The sequence below is a fragment of the Thalassophryne amazonica genome, chromosome 3 (assembly GCF_902500255.1).
Source record: "Thalassophryne amazonica chromosome 3, fThaAma1.1, whole genome shotgun sequence".
In the NCBI taxonomy this organism is placed as follows: domain Eukaryota; kingdom Metazoa; phylum Chordata; class Actinopteri; order Batrachoidiformes; family Batrachoididae; genus Thalassophryne; species Thalassophryne amazonica.
Window position 1 is genome coordinate 27,141,849 of NC_047105.1, and position 10,220 is coordinate 27,152,068.

At 41.8% G+C, this 10,220-nt stretch overlaps 1 protein-coding gene across 1 annotated transcript in view; it reads left to right on the forward strand.

Moving 5' to 3' along the window:
* Positions 1 to 10,220, forward strand: part of ptprt (protein tyrosine phosphatase receptor type T) — a 1,196,058-nt gene that overhangs the window by 588,749 nt on the left and 597,089 nt on the right. The gene's annotated exons all lie outside the window — the stretch shown is intronic.

Below are 10,220 nucleotides of genomic sequence, written 5' to 3' on the forward strand. Positions count from 1 at the left end.
TTCTGGTTATGATGACATTTGGCGGGGAGATGAGCTGATGCTTTAGTGATCTGAATTTGGCCCAGAATGGTTCCTTTTATGCTGTTCTGTAACATACAGTAGTCTTCAGAGTTATAGTAGTGCTATGTGACTAAAAGGATTAATCCAGGTTTTGAGTATATTTCTTATTGTTACATGGGAAACAAGGTACCAGTAGATTCAGTAGAGTCTCATAAATCCAACAAGACCAAGCATTCATGATATGCACACTCTTAAGGCTATGAAATTGGGCTATTAGTAAAAAAAAGTAGAAAAGGGGGTGTTCACAATAATAGTAGTGTGGCATTCAGTCAGTGAGTTCATCAGTTTTGTGGAACAAACAGGTGTGAATCAGGTGTCCCCTATTTAAGGATGAAGCCAGCACCTGTTGAACATGCTTTTCTCTTTGAAAGCCTGAGGAAAATGGGGCATTCAAGACGTTGTTTAGAAGAACAGCGTAGTTTGATTAAAAAGTTGATTGGAGAGGGGGAAAACTTATACCCAGGTGCAAAAAATTATAGGCTGTTCATCTACAATGATCTCCAATGCTTTAAAATGGACAAAAAACAAAAACAAAACAAAACAAAAAAAAAAACAGACACGTGGAAGAAAATGGAAAACAACCATCAAAATGGATAGAAGAATAACCAGAATGGCAAAGGCTCACCCACTGATCAGCTCCAGGATGATCAAAGACAGTCTGGAGTTACCTGTAAGTGCTGTGACAGTTAGAAGACGCCTGTGTGAAGCTAATTTATTTGCAAGAATCCCCCGCAAAGTCCCTCTGTTAAATAAAAGACGTGCAGAAGAGGTTACAATTTGCCAAAGACCGCATCAACTGGCCTAAAGAGAAATGGAGGAATATTTTGTAGACTGATGAGAGTAAAATTGTTCTTTTTGGGTCCAAGGGCCGCAGACAGTTTGTGAGATGACCCCCAAACTCTGAATTCAAGCCACAGTTCACAGTAAAGACAGTGAAGCATGGTGGTGCAAGCATCATGATATGGGCATGTTTCTCCTACTATGGTGTTGGGCCTATATATCGCATACCAGGTATCAGGTTTTTGTTTTTGACAGCTCTTGCTTGCCTCTACTGGTGGTTGGCTCTCACTGCGGTATTGTATCACTTCCTGTTCCGGAGCACAGCGGTGTTTTGCTGTATCTGTTAGCTGTTTAATCTGCGCAGTTAGATTGCTCTAGTTACCTAGATAACGATTTGTTTCACAGTGTAATCTTCATGTGCCTTAACTAAAGCACTCCCTCTGCTGAATCACCTCTAAATTATTTACACATTATTCACTTTGTGTGTTTTTAGGAATCCGCTAGCTTAGCGCAGCTACTAGCTCTTAGCCGGTTTAGCATGGCAGCTTCTCCTGTCTCTCCCGCACTTTTCTGCTCTGGGTGTGAAATGTTTAGTTATTCCTCTGCCTCCTTTAGCAGTAATGGTACTTGTAATAAGTGTAGCTTATTCGTAGCTTTGGAGGCCAGGCTGGGCGAATTGGAGACTCGACTCCGCACCGTGGAAAATTCTACAGCTAGCCAGGCCCCTGTAGTCGATGCGGACCAAGGTAGCTTAGCCGCAGGTTAGTTTCCCTCTGGAAGATCCCGAGCAGCCGGGAAAGCAGGCCAACTGGGTGACTGTGAGGAGGAAGCGTAGTTCTAAACAGAAGCCCCGTGTACACTGCCAACCCGTTCACATTTCTAACCGTTTTTCCCCACTCGACGACACACCCGCCGAGGATCAAACGCTGGTTATTGGCGACTCTGTTTTGAGAAATGTGAAGTTAGCGACACCAGCTACCATAGTCAATTGTCTTCCGGGGGCCAGAGCAGGCGACATTGAAGGAAATTTGAAACTGCTGGCTAAGGCTAAGCGTAAATTTGGTAAGATTGTAATTCACGTCGGCAGTAATGACACCCGGTTACACCAATCGGAGGTCACTAAAATTAACATTGAATCGGTGTGTAACTTTGCAAAAACAATGTCGGACTCTGTAGTTTTCTCTGGGCCCCTCCCCAATCAGACCGGGAGTGACATGTTTAGCCGCATGTTCTCCTTGAATTGCTGGCTATCTGAGTGGTGTCCAAAAAATGAGGTGGGCTTCATAGATAATTGGCAAAGCTTCTGGGGAAAACCTGGTCTTGTTAGGAGAGACGGCATCCATCCCACTTTGGATGGAGCAGCTCTCATTTCTAGAAATCTGGCCAATTTTCTTAATTCCTCCAAACCGTGACTATCCAGGGTTGGGACCAGGAAGCAGAGTTGTAGTCTTACACACCTCTCTGCAGCTTCTCTCCCCCTGCCATCCCCTCATTACCCCATCCCCGTAGAGACGGTGCCTGCTCCCAGACCACCAATAACCAGCAAAAATCTATTTAAGCATAAAAATTCAAAAAGATAAAATAATATAGCACCTTCAACTGCACCACAGACTAAAACAGTTAAATGTGGTCTATTAAACATTAGGTCTCTCTCTTCTAAGTCCCTGTTAGTAAATGATATAATAATTGATCAACATATTGATTTATTCTGCCTTACAGAAACCTGGTTACAGCAGGATGAATATGTTAGTTTAAATGAGTCAACACCCCCGAGTCACACTAACTGCCAGAATGCTCGTAGCACGGGCCGAGGCGGAGGATTAGCAGCAATCTTCCATTCCAGCTTATTAATTAATCAAAAACCCAGACAGAGCTTTAATTCATTAGAAAGCTTGATTCTTAGTCTTGTCCATCCAAATTGGAAGTCCCAAAAACCAGTTTTATTTGTTATTATCTATCGTCCACCTGGTCGTTACCGTGAGTTGCTCTGTGAATTTTCAGACCTTTTGTCTGACTTAGTGCTTAGCTCAGATAAGATAATTATAGTGGGCGATTTTAACATCCACACAGATGCTGAGAATGACAGCCTCAACACTGCATTTAATCTATTATTAGACTCAATTGGCTTTGCTCAAAATGTAAATGAGTCCACCCACCACTTTAATCATATCTTAGATCTTGTTCTGACTTATGGTATGGAAATTGAAGACTTAACAGTATTCCCTGAAAACTCCCTTCTGTCTGATCATTTCTTAATAACATTTACATTTACTCTGATGGACTACCCAGCAGTGGGGAATAAGTTTCATTACACTAGAAGTCTTTCAGAAAGCGCTGTAACTAGGTTTAAGGATATGATTCCTTCTTTATGTTCTCTAATGCCATATACCAACACAGTGCAGAGTAGCTACCTAAACTCTGTAAGTGAGATATAGTATCTCGTCAGTAGTTTTACATCCTCATTGAAGACAAATTTGGATGCTGTAGCTCCTCTGAAAAAGAGAGCTTTAAATCAGAAGTGCCTGACTCCGTGGTATAACTCACAAACTCGCAGCTTAAAGCAGATAACCCGTAAGTTGAAGAGGAAATGGCATGTCACTAATTTAGAAGATCTTCACTTAGCCTGGAAAAACAGTCTGTTGCTCTATAAAAAAAAGCCCTCCGTAAAGCTAGGACATCTTACTACTCATCACTAATTGAAGAAAATAAGAACAACCCCAGGTTTCTTTTCAGCACTGTAGCCGGGCTGACAAAGAGTCAGAGCTCTATTGAGCCGAGTATTCCTTTAACTTTAACTAGTAATGACTTCATGACTTTCTTTGCTAATAAAATTTTAACTATTAGAGAAAAAATTACTCATAACCATCCCAAAGACGTATCGTTATGTTTGGCTGCTTTCAGTGATGCCGGTATTTGGTTAGACTCTTTCTCTCAGATTGTTCTGTCTGAGTTATTTTCATTAGTTACTTCATCCAAACCATCAACATGTCTATTAGACCCCATTCCTACCAGGCTGCTCAAGGAAGCCCTACCATTATTTAATGCTTCGATCTTAAATATGATCAATCTATCTTTATTAGTTGGCTATGTACCACAGGCTTTTAAGGTGGCAGTAATTAAACCATTACTTAAAAAGGCATCACTTGACCCATGATGCACTGAGTGTTTGTTTCTCTTTTTGCTCTGTATGCACCACTCTGCATTTAATCATTAGTGATTGATCTCTGCTCCCCTCCACAGCATGTCTTTTTCCTGGTTCTCTCCCTCAGCCCCAACCAGTCCCAGCAGAAGACTGCCCCTCCCTGAGCCTGGTTCTGCTGGAGGTTTCTTCCTGTTAAAAGGGAGTTTTTCCTTCCCACTGTTGCCAAGTGCTTGCTCACAGGGGCTCATTTTGACCTTTGGGGTTTTTACGTAATTATTGTATGGCCTTGCCTTACAGTATAAAGCGCCTTGGGGCAACTGTTTGTTGTGATTTGGCGCTATATAAATAAAATTGATTGATTGAATTGATTGATTGATGGATCAGTTTGGATATGTCAAAATACTTGAAGAGGTCATGTTGCATTATGCTGAAGAGGACATGCCCTTGAAATGGGTGTTTCAACAAGACAATGACCCCAAGCACACTAGTAAATGAGCAAAATCTTGGTTCCAAACCAACAAAATTAATGCCTCACAGATGTGAAGAAATCATGAAAAACTGTGGTTATACAACTAAATACTAGTTTAGTGATTCACAGGATTGCTAAAAAAGCAGTTTGAACATAATAGTTTTGAGTTTGTAGTGTCAACAGCAGATGCTACTATTATTGTGAACACCCCTTTTTGTACTTTTTTTTTTTTTTTTACTAATAGCCCAATTTCATAGCCTTAAGAGTGTGCATATCATGAATGCTTGCTCTTGTTGGATTTGTGAGAATCTACTGAATCTACTGGTACCTTGTTTCCCATGTAACAATAAGAAATATACTCGAAACCTGGATTAATCTTTTTAGTCACATAGCACTACGATTATTCTGAACACTACTGTAAATGGACATTGCATTTATATAGTGCTTTTCCATCTGCATCAGACGCTCAAAGCGCTTCACACAATAATGCCTCACATTTGCCCCGATGTCAGGGTGCTGCCATGCAAGGTGCCCTCTACACACCAGGAGCAACTAGGGGATTAAGGACCTTGCCCAAGAGCCTTTCGTGATTTTCTGGTCAGGCTGGGATTTGAACCAAGGATCCTCTGGTCTGAAGCCCAACACTTAACCACATCATCTCCCCTAACATCTTGGCTTATGATGTCAGAAAGATCAGATGAGGAAAGTAATGTTATTACTCCTCATTGTGATTCCTCAGAGAGTTCTAGCCAACACCACCCAGGAGGTGTTGTTTTCAGTGCTGTATGTCTGTTAGCAGGATTACGCAAAAATGAGTGATTTTTTTTTTTTTTTTTTTTTTTGGTGGAAGGGTGGGGCAGATCTAATTAAGGGGATGGTCACTGATTTTTTTTTTTTTTTTTTTTTTTAACATTTATTAACTCCTGCTCACTATGGATTTGGACACCACCATACAACTTGATAGGTTGGAGAATCACTTTGGGATTGCCGGGAATGTCCTTGTATGGTTGACATCCTACCTAACTAGTTACTTTCACTGTATGCTGTCCAATAATGTCTATTCAAACCTTGTTCCGATGAAATACAGGCTTCCACAGATATTCGTCTTAGGCCCCCTGATTTTCTCCCTTTATATACATTAGCACCACTTAGGCATATACTGCAATGTTATGGGATTACTTTTCACTGCTATGCTGATGATACTCAGTTGTACATGCTGATAACTGCTGGAAATCTCATATACATCAAGTTTTCTTTGCAACCACCCACTCCACCAGGTGATTTCACTAATTAGCGTCACTTTGAGCAGATAGAATCAGCTAATTAGTGAAATCACCTGGTGGAGTGGGTGGTTGCTAAGAAAACCTGCACCCCCTTGGCCCTTTCTGGAACCATTGCTTTAAAGGATTGCTTTGCTTCAGTGAAAAGCTGGATGGTTGATGACATGATGAATGAACACTGGTCCTGCACTCCAGGGCGCTGGATGACCTTCCCTCCCCTCACCTAGTTTTACACCTAGTTTTTCCATCTTGTTGATTTCCTGTTTGCTATTTCTTCAGCTTTTTAAAACTTTGTAAAAGCATTGTAACTGCTAGAATGGCCTAAGCAGTTGATTACTCCTCTGAATCTGGTCTGCTTGAGGTTTCTTCCTCAGTACCATCAGAAGGGGTTTTTCCTTACCACTGTCGCCTGTGTGCTTGCGCTAGGGGTTGGAAACGTTAGACCTTACTCATGTGAAGTGCCTTGAGGCAGTTTTTTCTTGTGATTTGGTGCTATATAAAATGAAATAAATTGAAATTGAAATTCAAAACATACTAATAAGTTCTTTTCACAGTTTGATTTTCTTTTGAGGTTTGGCTTCATAATAAGAAATGTTTCAGCTGCACATTACTGCTGGAAATTAGTGGTGGATCTAGCTTCAGGTGAAGTGAGGGCAATTTGTTTGGGTGTGCCAAGTCCACACCCCTACTAGGGGGTACGGCAGAAAATTTTAAACATTTATAGCCATTATCCCCACAGGGATGATGGCCAAGCGATTAAGTGCACCTGTTTCCAGAAGGTTCCCAGGTCAAGGTCACCCCTGCCTAGTCTCCATGTCATGTGGAGTTGTGTCAGAAAGGGCATCCGGCTTAAAAACATATGACAAGTCAACATGCAGATTCACATTGGATCTTTGGATTGGATTGGCCCATATTGGCCTCTCTTCATTGGCTTCCTGTTAATTCTAGAATAGAATTTAAAATTCTTCTTCTTATTTATAAGGTTTTGAATAATCAGGTCCCATCTTATCTTAGGGACCTCATAGTACCATATCACCCCAATAGAGTGCTTCGCTCTCAGACTGCAGGCTTACTTGTAGTTCCTAGGGTTTGTAAGAGTAGAATGGGAGGCAGAGCCTTCAGCTTTCAGGCTCCTCTCCTGTGGAACCAGCTCCCAATTCGGATCAGGGAGACAGACACCCTCTCTACTTTTAAGATTAGGCTTAAAACTTTCCTTTTTGCTAAAGCTTATAGTTAGGGCTGGATCAGGTGACCCTGAACCATCCCTTAGTTATGCTGCTATAGACTTAGACTGCTGGGGGGTTCCCATGATGCACTGAGTGTTTCTTTCTCTTTTTGCTCTGTATGCACCACTCTGCATTTAATCATTAGTGATTGATCTCTGCTCCCCTCCACAGCATGTCTTTTTCCTGGTTCTCTCCCTCAGCCCCAACCAGTCCCAGCAGAAGACTGCCCCTCCCTGAGCCTGGTTCTGCTGGAGGTTTCTTCCTGTTAAAAGGGAGTTTTTCCTTCCCACTGTCGCCAAGTGCTTGCTCACAGGGGGTCGTTTTGACCATTGGGGTTTTTACGTAATTATTGTATGGCCTTGCCTTACAATATAAAGCGCCTTGGGGCAACTGTTTGTTGTGATTTGGCGCTATATAAATAAAATTGATTGATCGATTGATTGATCTGCTGTGGCAATCCGAGTGAAACAAGGGAGAAGCCGGAAAGATGTGCTTTTACTTATGCTTTTTACTTTACTTATAATTGTTTCTACACAATTTTTTTAAACACTGGAATTTTTCTAATTCTGCATGCAGTAGTATTCAACAATTAGTCATTGTTTTTGCAAGACCTTTCCTATACAGTTGTATGTAAAAGTTTGGACACCCTTGATGATTTTCATGATTTTCCTTTATAAATCATTGGTAGTTTGGATCAGCAATTTCAATTAATTATACCATGGTCAGTGAGAATTCCATGTCTAACTGGTGTGCATCGGCGAGTTAAGTCACTTGTTATTATCACTTTATTATCACTCCGCTCTGGTCATCACCACAGCAATGTGCAAATCAGTTGGCGCAGATCAGCTGTGTTTTGACAGGTGAATGACAGAAACGTGATAAAACATGCATTTTAATATTTGTGAAGTGAATTTTAATATTTTTGGCCAAAATTAAACATTTGAGGAATGGAAAGAGGAGGAGAGCAAACGAGAAGAACAGCAAAAGCAACGACGTAAAGATTTAACATCAGACGAACTGGACAAGATTGAAGAGGGAAAAGAAGAAGAGAGCAGTTCTATCCTTGCGAGCTGCCAGAGCGCTCTGCATCAAAACAGTGAGCGTAGTTTCTGGACCTGTTGCCAGTTTGCCGCAGCTCCATACAGCAGAGAGGGGGCAGTGTGAGTGGCCCGCTGCGGCGTGAGCCCACAGACTCGGTAAGCGCATCGGAGACAACATATCTTGAGACTGGTATAAAATAGTCCCAAATACTCACACATTTTTATCAAGTTCTGTTAAATAAATATTTGTGTGTATAAGTATTTGTGTTTTAGACTCCGTGTCGTGCATTCAAACCGTATAATGCACGGCTTCTCCTTGCTTAATCCTTACATATATCATATAGCAGGCAAACACAGTGATATTTGAGAAGTGAAATGAAGTTTAACAGAAAGTGTGCAATAATACTTTAAATAGGAAAATCATTATTTATAAAGGAAAATCATGAAAATTATCAGGGGTGCCCAAACGTTTGCCTACAACTGTATTTCATCACACGTTTGATGCTGGGGGGTAGGCGGGGGTGCAGCCCTCCTGTAGATCCCCCACACAGCAAGTGACTGTTTAAGTCAGGGGTCACCAACCCTGTTCCTGGAGGGCATCTGCCCTTTATGTTTTCTAACTCTCCCTTTTCCACTCCCAGGCAATTAACTCTATCAGTTGTGCTCAGCCAATCAACAGCTGGAAAACACCACTTTTAAAAAAAAAAAAATCAGGTGTTACTTGAGTAGGTAGACTTGGAAAACATGCAGGATAGGTGCCCTCCAGGAACAGGGTTGGTGACCACTGGTTTAAGTGTTTAAAATGGAGATTTGTGTAGGCAGATTTGTTGTGTTTCAGCTGTTGGGGTCTCTTCCAGTTGGGTTGTTTTTGGGGTTCTTTTTATGTGGTTTTGGTACTCCTGTTGTCTGTCAGTCATACGAGTGTGTGTGTGTGTGTGTATGAGTGGAACTGTCATTCCTCCATCTGTCCTCCTCATCTGTTGGTGCTTGTGTGCATGAGTGCGTGCGGGTCATGTGTGTGAGTGTGTTATTTGTGTCTAGGTTTATTATCTTGGTTTTCCCTCCAGTTCCGATGTCGCCGACTGAACGGTCCCTCCTAAAAATCGGTCCACCCTGCCTTCACTGTGCATGCGTCATCAGCCACAGTTCATGAATTATAATCAATCAATCAATCAATTTTTTTATATAGCGCCAAATCACAACAAACAGTTGCCCCAAGGCGCTTTATATTGTAAGGCAAGGCCATACAATAATTATGTAAAACCCCAACGGTCAAAACGACCCCCTGTGAGCAAGCACTTGGCTGCAGTGGGAAGGAAAAACTCCCTTTTAACAGGAAGAAACCTCCAGCAGAACCAGGCTCAGGGAGGGGCAGTCTTCTGCTGGGACTGGTTGGGGCTGAGGGAGAGAACCAGGAAAAAGACATGCTGTGGAGGGGAGCAGAGATCGATTACTAATGATTAAATGCAGAGTGGTGCATACAGAGCAAAAAGAGAAAGAAACAGTGCATCATGGGAACCCCCCAGCAGTCTACGTCTATAGCAGCATAACTAAGGGATGGTTCAGGGTCACCTGATCCAGCCCTAACTATAAGCTTTAGCAAAAAGGAAAGTTTTAAGCCTAATCTTAAAAGTAGAGAGGGTGTCTGTCTCCCTGATCTGAATTGGGAGCTGGTTCCACAGGAGAGGAGCCTGAAAGCTGAAGGCTCTGCCTCCCATTCTACTCTTACAAACCCTAGGAACTACAAGTAAGCCTGCAGTCTGAGAGCGAAGCGCTCTATTGGGGTGATATGGTACTACGAGGTCCCTAAGATAAGATGGGACCTGATTATTCAAAACCTTATAAGTAAGAAGAAGAATTTTAAATTCTATTCTAGAATTAACAGGAAGCCAATGAAGAGAGGCCAATATGGGTGAGATATGCTCTCTCCTTCTAGTCCCCGTCAGTACTCTAGCTGCAGCATTTTGAATTAACTGAAGGCTTTTTAGGGAACTTTTAGGACAACCTGATAATAATGAATTACAATAGTCCAGCCTAGAGGAAATAAATGCATGAATTAGTTTTTCAGCATCACTCTGAGACAAGACCTTTCTGATTTTAGAGATATTGCGTAAATGCAAAAAAGCAGTCCTACATATTTGTTTAATATGCGCTTTGAATGACATATCCTGATCAAAAATGACTCCAAGATTTCTCACAGTATTACTAGAGGTCAGGGTAATG